Consider the following 15095-nt stretch of genomic DNA (forward strand, 5'->3'; position numbering starts at 1 on the left):
CCCCTCTTGAGTTCAGCTCTTTTATCCATGTTTGGACCGAGGCTGTAATGAGGTCAGGAGCTGAGTGGCCCTGGCGGAACCCAAACTGGGCGTCAGTTAGCAGGTTATTGCTAATGTAACCGATTCCACAGCATCAAAAGCAACAACACGACCACAAGATAGATAACCGGTGATGAAGTCAATGTGGCCAATCTCAGCTCAACGTCAAACCCTGTGGTCTCCTTGCCCCCCCCCTCTTTTCCCCCCCCCCCATCAAAAGCGCTAGCTGATAAAACGATTCCATGGTTTGCTTCTGCATGACTCTGCCTAAATGTTCACTCCACGTGTTAATCACTAGGATGAAATTCCTACCGTCAATCCTAGATATGCATTTTTACTAGTTTCAACCTGTGGCCCTTGTCCTAACCTCACGGTTTAGTTTTAATCAGTGTTCCGACTCTATCTTTGCTATAAAATCTACTTTTTATGTACGTCAAAGATCGGTTGTCGCCTGTTCAAGTCGGAACAGTCCAGATTTGCTTCCTCTTTCCTCACAACTGCCCTCGCCGGGGCTTTAACATTCCTCTTGTGCCAAGAACCATGACTGAACACAGTAATCAAGAAGGGATCTAACCAGAGCATTATACGGTTTGAACATTACTTCCTCTTGCTCTACTTTTTTAGCGATTGTCGTGCTGCACTCTGCTTTGCTGATTGCAGCACAGTGAACACGTGAGCAATAAGTTTACTGAATCCCCAAGTCTTTCAATTTCATTCTTGGCTATTTTTACACCATTCAAAGAGTGCTTGTGTTGCCCATTTTTGGCTCCTGTACGTATTACTTTAAACTTGCCGATATTAATTTTGGTTTCACTGTTCTGCTCAGCTACGTATCGTAGAGTGGCTTTATTAGTTGCACGGGGCATTGCCTGCTGTTGGCCTGCCACAACCTCCTCAGACCCACATCCTCCACCTCGGTCCATCAGTGTACCTCAATCCATTGTGTTCATGTCCTATACGCTGTCGTGTTTGGGAGTGCTGCTTCATTACACTGTGATGGTAGGTGGAGAAAAGTGGAAAATATTCAGTTTTGATCACATTAACATTGCTTGCCTTGAGCAAGACTGTGGAGGAAATAAAGACTTCAAAAACGAAGTCATTGTAGAGAGTTGTTTAATCACCATGCTCATTGCTACTGTGGGCAAGAACAAGTTCCATTGCGGTTGTCGGGTGGGGTGGAGTGTATATGCTGTGATACACAAGGTATCACAATTGTGTGGGACAGGCTCAATGGACCAGATGGTCTTTAGCTGTCTGTCTATGTTCATATGTCTTCCATTCCCCTCTTGCCATTTTTCTGAATCTGCCTCCTTTTGAGTTGAGTCTGTATGGTTTGTTTCACTGCAATCTAGTTTTTTTTAAAACTTATTTTACTCCTTCCTGGTTAGCTTTCTCCCTTCCTCCTCTCCGCCTATGAGCGCCACAACCTGACCAGCTGGTTGAGCTGATAAGGACCTGGGGGCGGATTTTAACTCCGTGGGATTCCGTGCTGGCCGGTTAACGTTCTGCCAACCCATGGCAGAACGAGGCCATGTCAATTTGAATCGCCAGGCCTCATTAACAGGCTGCCGGCCAACCTCCCACCCGGAACCCGCGTTCCGTCCAGCCCCATAAAAGGAAATGTTTTAAAAAAACCTTGCCTTGACTGACCTTTTCTGCTCCTGAGCCTCTTCGGACAGGCCTTTCACCTGAAGGGAAAGGCTCAGCAGGCTCGGGCTGGAGTTAAAACTGAAGTCGAGGCCCGATTACATCATCGGGCTCCAATCTGCACGTTTGAAGAAGGACCTCACTGGCTTTGGGTAGGCCGCTGTAGCCGCCTGTCCAGAGGCGATGGTCCAGATTGGAAATGGCAGGATCCGGGGCGGGGTGCCGGCTGTTAGGTCAGCCGGTGAAGTTTAACTGCTTTCCCGCCTGGTTGCTGCGGGTAGGGTTAAAATCCATCCCGTGATGATTCTGCTTTCGAGCCGGTTACTATACGTGCGAAAGGTGCTGCAATGAAGTCCCTGGTCTAAATAAAATGGTGCCTACAGCCCAGCCAAGATCAGGAACTCACTGGGAATTATGGCCAAATCCATATCCTGCTGCCCTCCATGACTTGCTGGTTGAAGTACAAACCAACTCGCTGTGTTGAGCCCAGTGCCTCAAATGACCTTTATTTAAATAACCAGTTCCCATTCCGTGGTGTGGCCCTGCTCTCTAGTGGTAACTTTTCTTGGCTCCCTTAGATTAAATAAGTTTTATTTCACGACCACCGGACGCCCCAAAGCTCTTCACGGCCAACAAAGTACTTTTGAAGTGTAGTCACTGTTGTAATGTAGAAGCCCGGCAGCCAATTTACGCACAGCAAGCTCCCACAAACAGCAGTGAGATAACGACCAGATAATCTGTTTTAGTGATAGTCGGGGATAAATATTGGCCAGGACACCAGGGAGTACACCCCTGCTCTTCAAAATTGTGCCATAGGATCTCTTGGGTCCACCTGAGAGGGAAAACGGGGCCTCGGTTTAACGTCTCATCTGAAAGCTGGCACCTCCAACAGTGCAGCACTCCCTCAGCACTGCACTGGAGTGTCAGCCTAGATTTATGTGCTCAAATCTCTGGAGTGGGACCTTAAACCCACAACCTTCTGACTCAGGTGAGCGTGCTATCACTGAGCCAAGGCTGACACTTAAAAAGGCCCTTTAAACTCTTTGCCAGCTCAAAGTCATGCTGATTTGTTTTTTGCTGCGATTGTGTATAAAACACGCATGTGTAAAATTAAACTGACCTAACTGCTGGCTTGTTGCCATTCACAAAGTCTGACGTAATATATCTGCCTACGTTGAACTTGTGTTTCAGGGGAAAAGTCTCCAGTGACGCCATATTCCAATCAACGTTCTGAATCACATCCTGTCTAAACTTTCTTCCCTTTCAACCAGTGCTCAATGAGGGTAGTGAGTTCACTCTAGGGGGTTCATTGAGTGCATCGCTTATAAAAAGTTCTGCTCTCTGTCTCCACGCTGCACTCCAGACCCTCGCAGCTGGCCAAAAGCATTAGCTGTTAAGCTAAGGAGTTAGTGGGTGTATAATACTTGTATCCTGCTGGTAAGGTTAATCATTTTACTTTTCTGTGTGACTTGTTAGAAAAAGAATGCTAAATACATTTTAAACGTGAAGTACTTCAAGGCGAAGCATAATCCTGTGCCAAATAAAACGTAAGGCGCTATATTTTTTTAGAAGGTGTGCTTATTATTCTTCTGTTAAAATAACACAATCTTCCTGAATAATTGCAGCTTGATGTGTCTTGATAGATTTTTGACTTCTTTACATAACCTGGATTTTCGAACCATAGTAATTCTATAAATATCATATTGGATACCAGCAACAATCTGAGCACAGCTCAGCCCGAGATCCTTTTGGCAGGGCATTTGTTAACAATGTCCAGCAATCTATCCGTACAAAGATGCTGCTGAACATGTAAGCACTTTTAACTGTGTTGAGCCTGTGGTTTTTGTTCAGCCTGGGTGAAATATGAAGTTAGCTTCACACCTATAGTCGAACTGTGCGTTCACTGTGTGCCGTTCAGGACAGGGAAGGTCAGCGATTGGCAGCTTTCTTCGTGTATCAGCCTAAATGTGGTGTTCCCTGGTGAAGGTGGGACTAGTCCGCCTTCCAGTGGAGTCACTGGGTAGTGGTCATGGAAAGTACGGAGAGTCATGGATATTCGGGAGCGATTACAATTCAGCTGATATCCTAAACTGCGAGAGTAAAGTGGCTTATTACACACACCTGATTCCAGGGATTGGGTTACAGCGATGAGGTCACGCACTAATCTTTCTTGAGAATGTTTTGTCATGTGGGGATATGTTCTCTTTTCTATGCTGCCTGTTTTATTCATGACCATCATACTGGTGGATTAACTGTCTGATACCTTTTCAACAGTAGTCATTCTGAAGTTAACTGTTGAGAAATTCCTCGTCTGGTTTCTATTACAAGTAATACATTGACATTTAGGAACAGGAGGAAGACATTCAGCTCCCCCCCCCCCCCCCCCCGGGCCTGTTCCACCATTCAATTCGATTTTGGCTGATCTGTACCTCAACTTCATTATTTCCGTATCTCTTGATGCCCTTGTCCAACAAAACCCTATCAGTCTTGGTCTTGAACATTTCAATTAACCCGGCATCCACAGCCTTTTGGGAGAGAGAATTAGTTCCAGCATTCTGTTATCCTTTGTGTAGAAAAAGTGCTTCCTGATTTCCCTCCTAAATGGCCTAACTCTAATGTTAAGATTATGCCCCCTTGTTCTGGACTCCCACCCCCCCACCAGATGAAATAGTTTCTCTGTATCTACCCTATCCAGTCCAATCCCTTAATTGTTTTAAATACCTCAATTTGATAAATACATGAAGGAAAAAAATGAGAGCTGTGTGGAAAGAGCAGGGAAGTGGGTTTAATTGGATAACTCTACCAGGCACGATGGGTCGAATGGCTTCCTTCTGCGCTGTATTATTCTATGGTCACCCCTCAACCGTCCAATCTCCAGGGAACATAAGGCAAGTTTATGAAACTCGTCTTCATAATTTGACCCTTTAAGCTCTGGTGGATCCGTGCTGTACCCGTTGCAAGGCCAATATATCTTTCCTGAGGTTCACTGCACAAAACTGAATGCAGTGCTCCAGATGGGCTCTGATCAAGCCTCTGTACAACTGAAGCATCACCTTTTATGTATTCTAACCTCCCGGAGATAAAGGCCAACATTCCATTAGCCTTTTTGATTCCTTTTTGTACCTGTGCACTAGATTATAGTGATTTGTGTACACTGACACAAATCCCGTTGCACCTCCACAGCTCCTAGTCTCTTGCCATTAAGAAAACATTCCGATTTGTCTTTCTCCGATCTGACATGGATGACCTAACCCTTCCTTCCCCACATTGAACTCCCATCTGTCACAGTTTTGCCCACTCATAGTCTGTCTATGCTCCTTTGTAACTTCCTGCTCCCAGCCACACAACATTCACTCCGGTGCTGTGTGTGCTCGCCACAATCTGATTTCCTTGACCTTACGGTTTGTTTCCTTTTGTACTTGTCCTAATCGCATGGTTCTTGCGTCATACTCGATCTTTATCTGATTGCCCTGATTCTCTTCAGAAGTCAGAACCGTGTCTGCCTGCTGCAACTGGGATTCAGTTGCTTTTTTGTTTAATTGAGGCATAACCTTCATGTGAGTGGGATGATCTGTGATTCATCATTCCTATAAAGTTCTGATTTCCTAAACCACTCGAAGTGCATTCTTGTGGTCTGTTCTCATTTAGGCCTCTTGATTGCAACTGCAGGCTTGCAGCTGCCTCCAGAGTACCTGGATTCTTCAAAGTAAAGTTAAGAGGGCAGGACTGGGCGCGTTCAACCGGCTGAAGATTGAATGCATTTATTGGCAAGTGGCGCCTGAAATCCTGAACATTCTGGTGCAGTCAAAATTCAAATCCAGTGTGGAAAATATAACTTGAGGTTTTACTAACTAATGGAGGATAACCTTCACTTGCACATCCTGGCCTTTTAGCTGAAGCTATTTGGAAACTGGGGTTTCGGCTGCCTGAGATTTGTGGCTCGCAATGCATGGGATTTAACTCGCTGTTCAGGAGCTGCCTTTTTTATGTACAGGAAACTTATTTTCATCCAGGACCGGTGTGGTGCCGGTTGATCAAAAAGTCCGGATTACAGAGAGGTATACTTACCAAGGTACGAGAGCCCCGTACACGGCCACAAATCCAGGAACCCCGGTTACACGTCCACTAATATGAAGTAAAACTTACCTGAACCTACTCCTGAATTTTGCCGGTTAAGAGAGATTTCTGGTTAAGAGAGTTTCCTGTCTGTAGAAGATTGGATTTTTGTGTGCTCAATGCCCTGGGGCTGGGAGAGGGAGCCTGGAGACATTTTAAGTTCAAGTTTGTCTTTCAGAGTTTGCAGAAACACAATTTTCAGGATATTGTTTTTAATGCACGAACCCATAGGTGTGTCCTACCACAAATGGAACCAGGCTTGGGCTGATAAGAGGCGAATAACATTCAAACCACATAAATACCAGACAATGACGGTCTTCAACAAGGTCTTAACCACCTCTGCTTGACATTCAGTGGCATTACCATTGTGTAATCCCCCGCCATCAATATCCTGAGGGTCACCATTGACCAGAAACTTAACTGGACCAGCCACATAAATACCAGGGCTACTAGAGCAGGTCAGAGGCTGGGTATTCTGTGTCAGAGTGTCTCGCCTCCTGACTCCCCAAAGCCTCTTCACCGCACCTACAAGCACAAGTCAGGAGTGTGGTGGAATACTCCCCAGTTGCCCGGGTGGGTGCAGCTGCAACAGTGCTCAAGGCTCGACACAAGCCAGGACAAAGCAGGACTTGATCAGAAGCTGCTCCACCACCTTCAACACTCACTCCCTCCACCACCGGCGCGCTGTGGCTGCAGTGTGTACCATCTACAAGATGCACTGCAGCAACTCGCCAAGGCTTCTTCGACAGCACCTCCCAAACGCATGAGCTCCACCACTTAAAACGACAAGGGCAGCAGGCACATGGAAACGACACCACCTCCAAGTTCCCAAAAAGTAAAAGGATAGTTAGTGATGCACTTTGGGTGAAACAACATGGAGAGGCAGTATAATCTAAATGGGACAATTTTGAGGGGGCTGTAAGAACAGGGGGACCTGGGGGTGCATATTCACAAATCTTTGCAGGTTGCAGGGCAAGTTGTTGATGTGGTTAAGGATGCTTATGGGATACTTGGCTTCGTAAATGGCGGCATGGAATACAAAAACCAGGAAATCATGCTAAAACTTTACAAATCGCTGGTTAGACCTCCGCTGGAGTATTGTGTACAATTCTGGGCACCACACTTTAGGAAGGATGTCACGGCCTTGGAGAGGGTACAGAGGAGGTTTACCAGGGATTGGGGACTTCAGTTATGTGGCGAGATTGGAGAAGCTGGGATTGTTCTCCGGGCAGCGAAGGTTAAGGGCAGACGTAATAGAGGCATTCACAATTGAGGGGTTTTGATGGAGTCGATAAGGAGAAACACTTTCCTCTGGCAAGTGGGTCGGTAACCAGAGGTCATAGATTTAAAATAATTGGCAAAAGAATCAGAGGAGAAATGAGAGATATTTTCAGAGGGTTGGTATGATCTGGACTGCACTACCTGAAAGGGTGGTGGAATCCGATTCCATAGGAACTTACAACAGACAATTGGACATGTACTTGAAGAGGACTAATTTGCAGTGTTATTATGGGGTAAAAAACTGAGGTGTGGGTCTAAATTGGACAGCTCTTTCAAAGAGCCAACAGGCCGAATCGCCCCCTTCTGTGCTGTAAGATTTCATGATTTCCCCCCCCAAGGTGCACACCATCCTCACTTGGAAATATGTCGCTGTTCCTTCATCGTCGCTGGGTCAAAGTCCTGGAACTCCCTCCCTAACAGCACTGTTGGGAGTACCTTCACCACGCGGACTGCAGCGGTTCAAGAAGGCGGTTCAAGAAGGCGGCTCACCACCGCCACCTCGAGGGCAAGTTGGGATGGGCAATAAATGCTGGCCTTGTCGGCGACGCCCACATCCCGGGAATTATATATCTTTTTAAAGATTGACTGCCGCATGTCCTACATTACAACAGTGACGACACTTCAAAAAGTACTTCATTGGCTGTAAAGCGCTTTGGGGCGGCTGGTGGTCGTGAAAGGCGCTATAACAATGCAAGTCTTTTCAGAAATTTAGTCTGATGATTTTCACCTAGAACTCTGATTTTTCTCTAATAGGGGTATTCCTGCATGAAACGTCGAAACAGAATTAAGATTGTTTACTTCCATGTTTTAGTGGTTGACCTACTTTTTTTTCTTGCAAAAAGCCTCCTATCTCCACTGTTGTTAATGGTCTGTCTGACCTAGCTGATTGAAGCCTCATTTTTGAAAAAGGCAAAACAGAAATCTGCAAATGGCGCAATAAATCGTGCGTATTTTGTGCTGATGCAAGTTGGTTCAAATCAATTAAATGTACATTATGTTTAGCTCCCCCTCTCAATCTTGTGTGTGTGCTTTTTAAGATCTTGATAAGCATGTGATGGTTAACGGTCTGACTGTTAAACTGAATAAATTTGGGCGTTTATTAACAAACCTTTATTTGTCTTTGCTTGCAGGACAGGTGCTTCTAATCGGAGTTGAATTTGGATCTACGGATGGGATTTTGCATCTGTCTGTCTGAGGGAAATTAGGTGAGTAAGTAAGCTATTGAGTCAAACCGGCCATATTTCCACACCTTTGTGTTACTGCCATCCCTGGAAGACTTTGCGCTCTGTTAAATTTCTGTCTCGCAAGTATGAATTCCTTGTGCACTCTCATACAGCATAGCCAGTGAAAATGCAGCTGTTTTATTAATATTAAAGATGGCAATCCAAGTCCCCCATTCCTTTGAAGAGAAAAGTTGGGGAGGACGCGCTCTTTGGATCAAAAAAGTAACGCTATCATCATTGGTCTTTTTTTTAATTCAAGAGATTGAGGTTTGTTCTGTTTTTGACAAGAAAAACGAGTCACGAAAATTTGTTGCTACTTTGAGAACCTGCTAGTTTTTTTAACAAGAAAGAGAACAGTTTTGAGGGGACCACTGCTTCAGAACAGTGTTTGAAAACTCAGCAATTTTTCCACAGATAATTAAATCCTGCCTTAGGAATGGGACAGAAATTAGTTGAGCCAGTTCTTTGGAAAATACACAGCAAATGCTTTGATTTTCTCTCGTTGGCAAATGATTTTTCAAACTGTCATTACATAAATTGTATAAAATTGTTAATATAATTCTGTTTATATGCCAGCCATTGTGTTCTCTTTATTTGTTGGCCCACACGGCCTGTTTAACAGGCTGCGCAGGCCATTCAAAATTCCGTGCGTGCACAATTTTTCTATTTAAAAGCCAGCTCACCAGCTGCATGGGACCTGCATATATTTTTACAAATATACAGATTTAAAAAAAAAAATTTAAATCTTTTTTTAAAGTGTGAAAGATAATTATGCAAGGTTCTTCTTTCTCTCTTTTCCTCCTCCTAACTCGAAGCATGTTTTATAATTGCCTATGGACCAGCTTTCTTGCTTGTATCCGATTCCAAGTTTTTAAAATTGTGTTTTGCCTACTTCCTGAAGTCTCTGCTGGAAAGTAGAATTTGTTTGCACTGTGCCAGGACAGGTCAAGTGAAGCTGTGGGTTATTGCAATGTAAAGCTCTATCTACACTGTCCCTACAAATGGGCCTTATGATAGGCTTTCACAGACTTCCAGACTTTTGAGTTTTAAAAACTCCATTTCGTACTAATACAAAAGCAAAATACTGCGGATGCTGGAAATCTGAAATAAAAACAGAAAATGCTGGAAATACTCAGCAGGTCAGACAGCATCTGTGGAGAGAGAAACAGAGTTAACGTTTCAGGTCGATGACCCTTCGTCAGAACTGGAAAAAGTTAGAGATGGAACAGGTTTTTAAGCAAGTGTAGGGGCAGGGAAAGGGGGGAGGGGAGGAAAGAACAAAAGGGAAGGTCTGTGATAGGATGGAAGGTAGGAGAGATTAAAAGACAAAAGGGATGATGGTGCGAGGCAAAAGGAGATGGTAATGGGACAAGTTAAACAAAAGATGACTAGATTCAATTCCAATTTCAATTTCAATTTTATTGGTCACATAACTAAATACAAGAAGTGTAATCTAGTCAGTGAAATGCTTTTTTCTTGATGAGCCGAGAGCACCAAGCAGCAAGAACACTTAGCTGCCTGGTACGCACGGAGCTCGCAAGGACGGCAGCCATCTTCATCGGCGCCATCACAAAAAAACACATACCGACATATACACGCATACATACTTTAATAAATATAAATAAAGCAGACATAAAATAAATAAAAGACATAAAAAAGACAGCACATAAAATGAACAAGCAATAATGTAAAAAAAAAGTAATTTCTACAGTAATTACATTGATATTTCTACCCAGGCTTCTAGAATAATCTCTGGTTACAGGGTGGCCACACTGGGAGAGCATCGTGAGGAACTCGCAACTTATAATTAAATAAATTAAATTAATTAATAATTAATTAATCAAATTAAATAAATAAAGTGCCCCCTCAGTCTTTCTTGATGTTTCCATCTTGGTCTTTCTCGATGTTTCCTCTCAGTTTTTCTTGATGTTTCCCCTCGGTTTCTTCCACACACCTGGCCTGCACATTACCCCTGGCTGTCCAACTTGGCGTCCTGGTAACCGGGTTCCGCTCCAGCTCTCGTCTTTCAAACTGTCTCTCCAGCTCTCGACCTTCAAACATGGATGAAGTGTAAATGGCGATGGCAGACTGATCGACAGCTGTCACGTGAGAGAGGAAAAAAAGATTGGGGCAGAGGTTATGGTCTGAAATTGTTGAATTCTATATTGAGTTGATATGTAAAGTGTCTAATCGAAAGATAAGGTGCTGCTCCTCGAGCTTCATTGGAATAGTGCAAGAGGCCGAGGACGGAGAGGTCAGAGTGGGAGTGGAGCGGAGAATCAAAGTGACAGGCGACTGGAAGCTCGGGGTCACCCTTACGGACTGAACGGAGGTGTTCCGTAAAGCGGTCACCTAATCTCGTACTAAATTGGGAGCTATTTTATATTATGAAGCATATCCAGTAAATGACTACACAAGCTCTTAACTTGGATCTGTTGTAAGGGTTTTAAATGAAATTCGCCAAAATCTGTGTAACATCAGCATTTTAATATAATATAAATATATAACATAAATTGGCCTTTCGCCAAGCACTGTTTCCAATGGTTACAAACAATTGGAGAAAATGTAGGTTCATTGCTGACCATGCTTCTTGTTCAGAACACAACCGTTTCTAGAACAGCATTGCAGTGTCTTTGAGTTGCACTCTGACTATAATCTAAATTGGCATTTGCTATTAGTCAGCAGATAGGAGCTCAACAATAGCTTTTCATAGACACTTTTCTACAGGTAGTGTGCCATCAACAGCAGGTATGTGGTACTCTAGCCACCTATGTCAAAGATGATAAACTAGGCAAACTCCCTCCCTTTGACTTCGCCTCGGACCGGACTCCCCTTGTGGATCCCAAGAATGGAGGTTGGAGGAATGGAAAACACCTCTCTCTCTGCCTCTCTCTCTCTGCCTCTCTCTCTCTCTGCCTCTCTCTCTCTCTCTCTGCCTCTCTCTCTCTCTCTCTGCCTCTCTCTCTCTCTCTCTCTCTGCCTCTCTCTCTCTCTGCCTCTCTCTCTCTCTCTCTCTGCCTCTCTCTCTCTGCCTCTAACTTGGTCTGGTGGCAAACCGATGCAGTAAAAGGGAACCGTGCTCCGAGATTGCAGGTCTCTAATGTCCGAGTCCCAACACTGCTGCCACATAAGGTTTAAAAGGGGTAATGAAATGAGAGCGAAACTCTGGATGGATGGCTACATAGAAAAGGCTATTAACATCCCGTGCTACCCAGTATCCATCAGCATCAGGGCTCCACGCTCCTAACTTTCACTGGGGTCTGTTCTGTGTGTAGCATTCGTCACAACTTAGAATCATGGAATGATACAGCAGAGAAGGAGGCCATTCGGCCCTTAGAAAGAGCTGTCCAATTAGTCCCACTCCCCAACTCTGTCCTCAAAGCCCCGTAAGTTTTTTTCCCTTCAAGTAGATTAACAGTCACTACTTGGCAAAGTAGTGATTAAGTTAGCAAAGAATCTGCTTGATATTGATTCTTTAAAATACTTTGAAGGGGAATGATGCTTCAAAACAGTGTATGGGAAGCTGAATGCTATTTCAATTCAATTCAATTTTATTTGCCATATGTACTAGTACAATGGAATGCTTACTCCCCGTGGGGACACGTCAGCTATTTTTACAGCGCCGTGTTCAGAAAGTCAATTCTTTGGCATCCAGTGGCAGTGGGAGCACGATGTCCCTCAGCCACTCCGTCCTCCTCGTCACCGCGGCCTCCTCCTCACTGTTGCCGGCTCGGCTCCATGTGTGGTGGCCTGCTTCTCCCGCTCACCCTCTGGCCACCATTCCCGGCTCCCCTCCTCCCAGTCGGACTGCGAGTCGTCGTGGATGCGCTGTGCTGCCTCTGCCCGACTCGCCGAACACATCCTCCGGTCGCTGCGGCCTCACCGTCACCGGCTCCATGGACCGACGGCCCGGGCCTGCTTCTCGTGCTTCCAGTCCGGCCTCTGGCCGCCATGCTCGGCTCCCCTTCTCCCAGATATTCAGCTGTTTAGGCATTGAGCTGAAGCTTCCCAGTCAGTAATTTTGCAGGTAGCTGATGTGAAAACATGACTGGAACCTGCATATGCAGATAGATTGGATCCTCAGCTGCTTGATTATTGCTCCTCCCTGTAATCCTTTCGAATCCTCCCCGAGCTCCGCAAATTCTTCAGATTCAAAACTGCTTTCGATGCAAACTTGCAGCTTACCTCAATTAAATGTAAACTCCGCTCAGGTTTGAACGGAAGGCACTCTGACTTCTGTTTCGGGACTGAAGTGTCTGAATGCCAAATGAAGACTCCGTTGTGAGCGTTTATCCAACATATTGATTTAATTAGGAACGTTTTTTTGATGATGGTCAATGAAACGCTTACTGATCCACATTAATCCTCTTGTGTCTGGCTTTACATCTATTTGCTGGTCCGCACAGAAATGAATCCCAGCCTTTAGATTGGAATCACATGGAACCTTTACCATCCAGTGTAACCAACATAACTCTCTTTTTTGTCTCCATCCAGTAGCCAGCAAAATAATTTGATTTTCTTCAACAAATCGAACAATGTCAATGGAATACTATCAACTACATGGCCGCTAAATGTCAGCTTGCCTCAGTTGGCAGCACTCTCGCCTCGTAAGTCAGTATGTTGTGTGATCAAGCCCCACACACCAGAGCTTGAGTTTGTAATCCTAGATTGACACTTCAGTACAGCACTGAAGGAGTGCTACATTGTTGGTGCCATCTTTTGGATGAGACGTTAGAGGCCCATCCTGACCGTTCAAGTGGATATAAAAGATACCATGACACTATTTGAGAGAGAGCAGGGAGTTCTTGTCAACATTCCTCCCTCATCCAACACTACCAACAACAGATTAAGAATTCTTTTTTTTGCTGATTGAGGGATCTTATTTCTAATTGATATCAATGACCTGGATTCAGAAACTCCTTGCAAATTGTCCAAATTTGTAGATGATAACCAACCTAGGAGAAACAGTGGAATTGAAGTAGACAGCCTATAAATTACAGAATATGGGTGGCTCAAACAATAGGAAAGGAAAATGGACGACATGCGTGCCTCATGAATGGTGTTGAAATCGCTAAGGGTGAAACTTGGGAGTCTTGGTAGATTCAACATGTCCAACCAGTGCCGAGCAGAAATCAATGAAACTAATAGAATGTTGAACTAAGTGATCAAACTGTGCCGTGCTCTGGTCAGACCACTGCTCGAGCATGTGTCCAGTTCTGGTCACCAGGTTGCAAGGAAGACATTCCAAGCACTGGAGACACGGAACGGTGACCCAGACCGTTTCCTACATTATAACAGTGAATGCACTTCTAAAGTATTTCATTGGCTGTTGAGCGCTTTGGGACGTTCCGAGGTCGTGAAAGGCGCTATATAAATGCAAGTGTTTCTTTTTGGCTGATTTCCCCCCCCCTTGCCCCAAGTGTCAGGGGTCTGGGTTATGAGGAAAGACTGGAGAAGACTTTTGGGCTTTTGAACCTGCAAATGAGGCATCTGAGAGGTCACTTTTTATAAGACAGTAGGGAAAGAGTTGATCTGAAAAGCAGTAAACTGTGGAAGAAAGAGAAATGGATTCAAACGAGTAAATGGTAATGATAGGACTGGTATAAGGAGGTGGTTCTTCATGTGGAGGGGAGGGAAGGTTACTATGGGGTTCTGGGTGGATGAATTAAAATGGACCAAATGACCTTCATCTGTAAGTATCTTGGGCTGTACCTATCCCTATGACCTCCAATCCAGCTCCCAACCAGATCTAACTCACTTCCTTTGAAGGTGCAACCAAACCTAAATCAAATTTGTCCTCATTTGAATATCGTTTAAAGCAGCTGATTTGTGCAGTCCTGCCCCTGTATCTTGTAAATTAGACATACTTAAGACTAGTTGCTGGTATTTTGTCTGGTAACTTGTCCCTATTTATAGATGCTAGGGTAAAAACTCTGCTTCTGCACTCCTGGTGCACGCGAGCAGTACAGATCACAGCCTGTGACTTGCTGTCCATTGATGTTTCTGTATAGAAAAGTGGCGATGTTTTTTTTTTTAAAAAGGTTTAGCTGTGGAGGCCAAAAGTACCAAAAAGGTAGCTATTTAAATTGAAGCACATGGTGACTGGATCGTGACATAATCTACATGATTCCTCACTACATTAATGCACCTGTTAATGGGCAGTGCAGCTATCAAACTCTAACATGCTTAACATTCTACTAATACCCAGCATTGCATACCGACGAGAAAAGGAAATTGTTGTAATTGCCTGGATTTCTATAGATAGATAGCACATGCGCCATGCAAATCAAGATACAGGTATGTCAGTGTTCCAGCCAGCTCTTCAAATCTTTGAAACTTTCCAATTGCATCGAGACAAGTTGAGGTCATTTGTAACTTAGCAGAAAAAAAATTGGATTTACTGATAATTAAAAAAAAATTCTACTTCTAAGAAAACCAAAAAGGATGCGATCTTATCGACAAGAAATTAGATGTGAGGGTAGAACATTACTTGATATTCTCCATCTCTCCAGTGTACAGAAAGGCTCCGTTGGACCTTGATGAAAACCGTACTCCGTTGTGGGCTGATTCGATTTGTTCTCTAAGTATTTATGCCATCAATAACTTGCTACGTCTTCCTGTTTGTGTGTGTCTCGGTAAATAAATCTAATAGCTTTAACCTGGATGCATTGGTCCAACTGAGTGGTACTTGCCACCTTTTAGGAGTAGACCGGAGAATGTGGCGAGTGTCCCATGCGCTCTCGGGTGCAGTTTACTGTTGTTAAAAGGCCCTGTAACATTCTATCCCAC

General features: G+C 44.4%; 1 protein-coding gene across 3 annotated transcripts in view; it reads left to right on the plus strand.

The window, feature by feature from the left end:
* The window catches only part of acsl4a (acyl-CoA synthetase long chain family member 4a), an 83035-nt gene that overhangs the window by 37268 nt on the left and 30672 nt on the right, over window positions 1-15095 (plus strand). For 2 of the 3 annotated variants that reach the window (XM_086000174.1, XM_086000194.1), the window contains exon 2: window positions 8214-8288. The gene's annotated coding sequence lies outside the window, so the exon portion shown is untranslated. Of the gene's footprint in view, window positions 1-2937; window positions 3124-8213; window positions 8289-15095 lie in introns of those variants that run through there. The other variant, XM_086000183.1, reaches the window with a different exon arrangement.

Source organism: Somniosus microcephalus, chromosome 1 (assembly GCF_052327205.1).
Source record: "Somniosus microcephalus isolate GS21.2 chromosome 1, FLI_Smic_1.0, whole genome shotgun sequence".
NCBI lineage: Eukaryota > Metazoa > Chordata > Chondrichthyes > Squaliformes > Somniosidae > Somniosus > Somniosus microcephalus.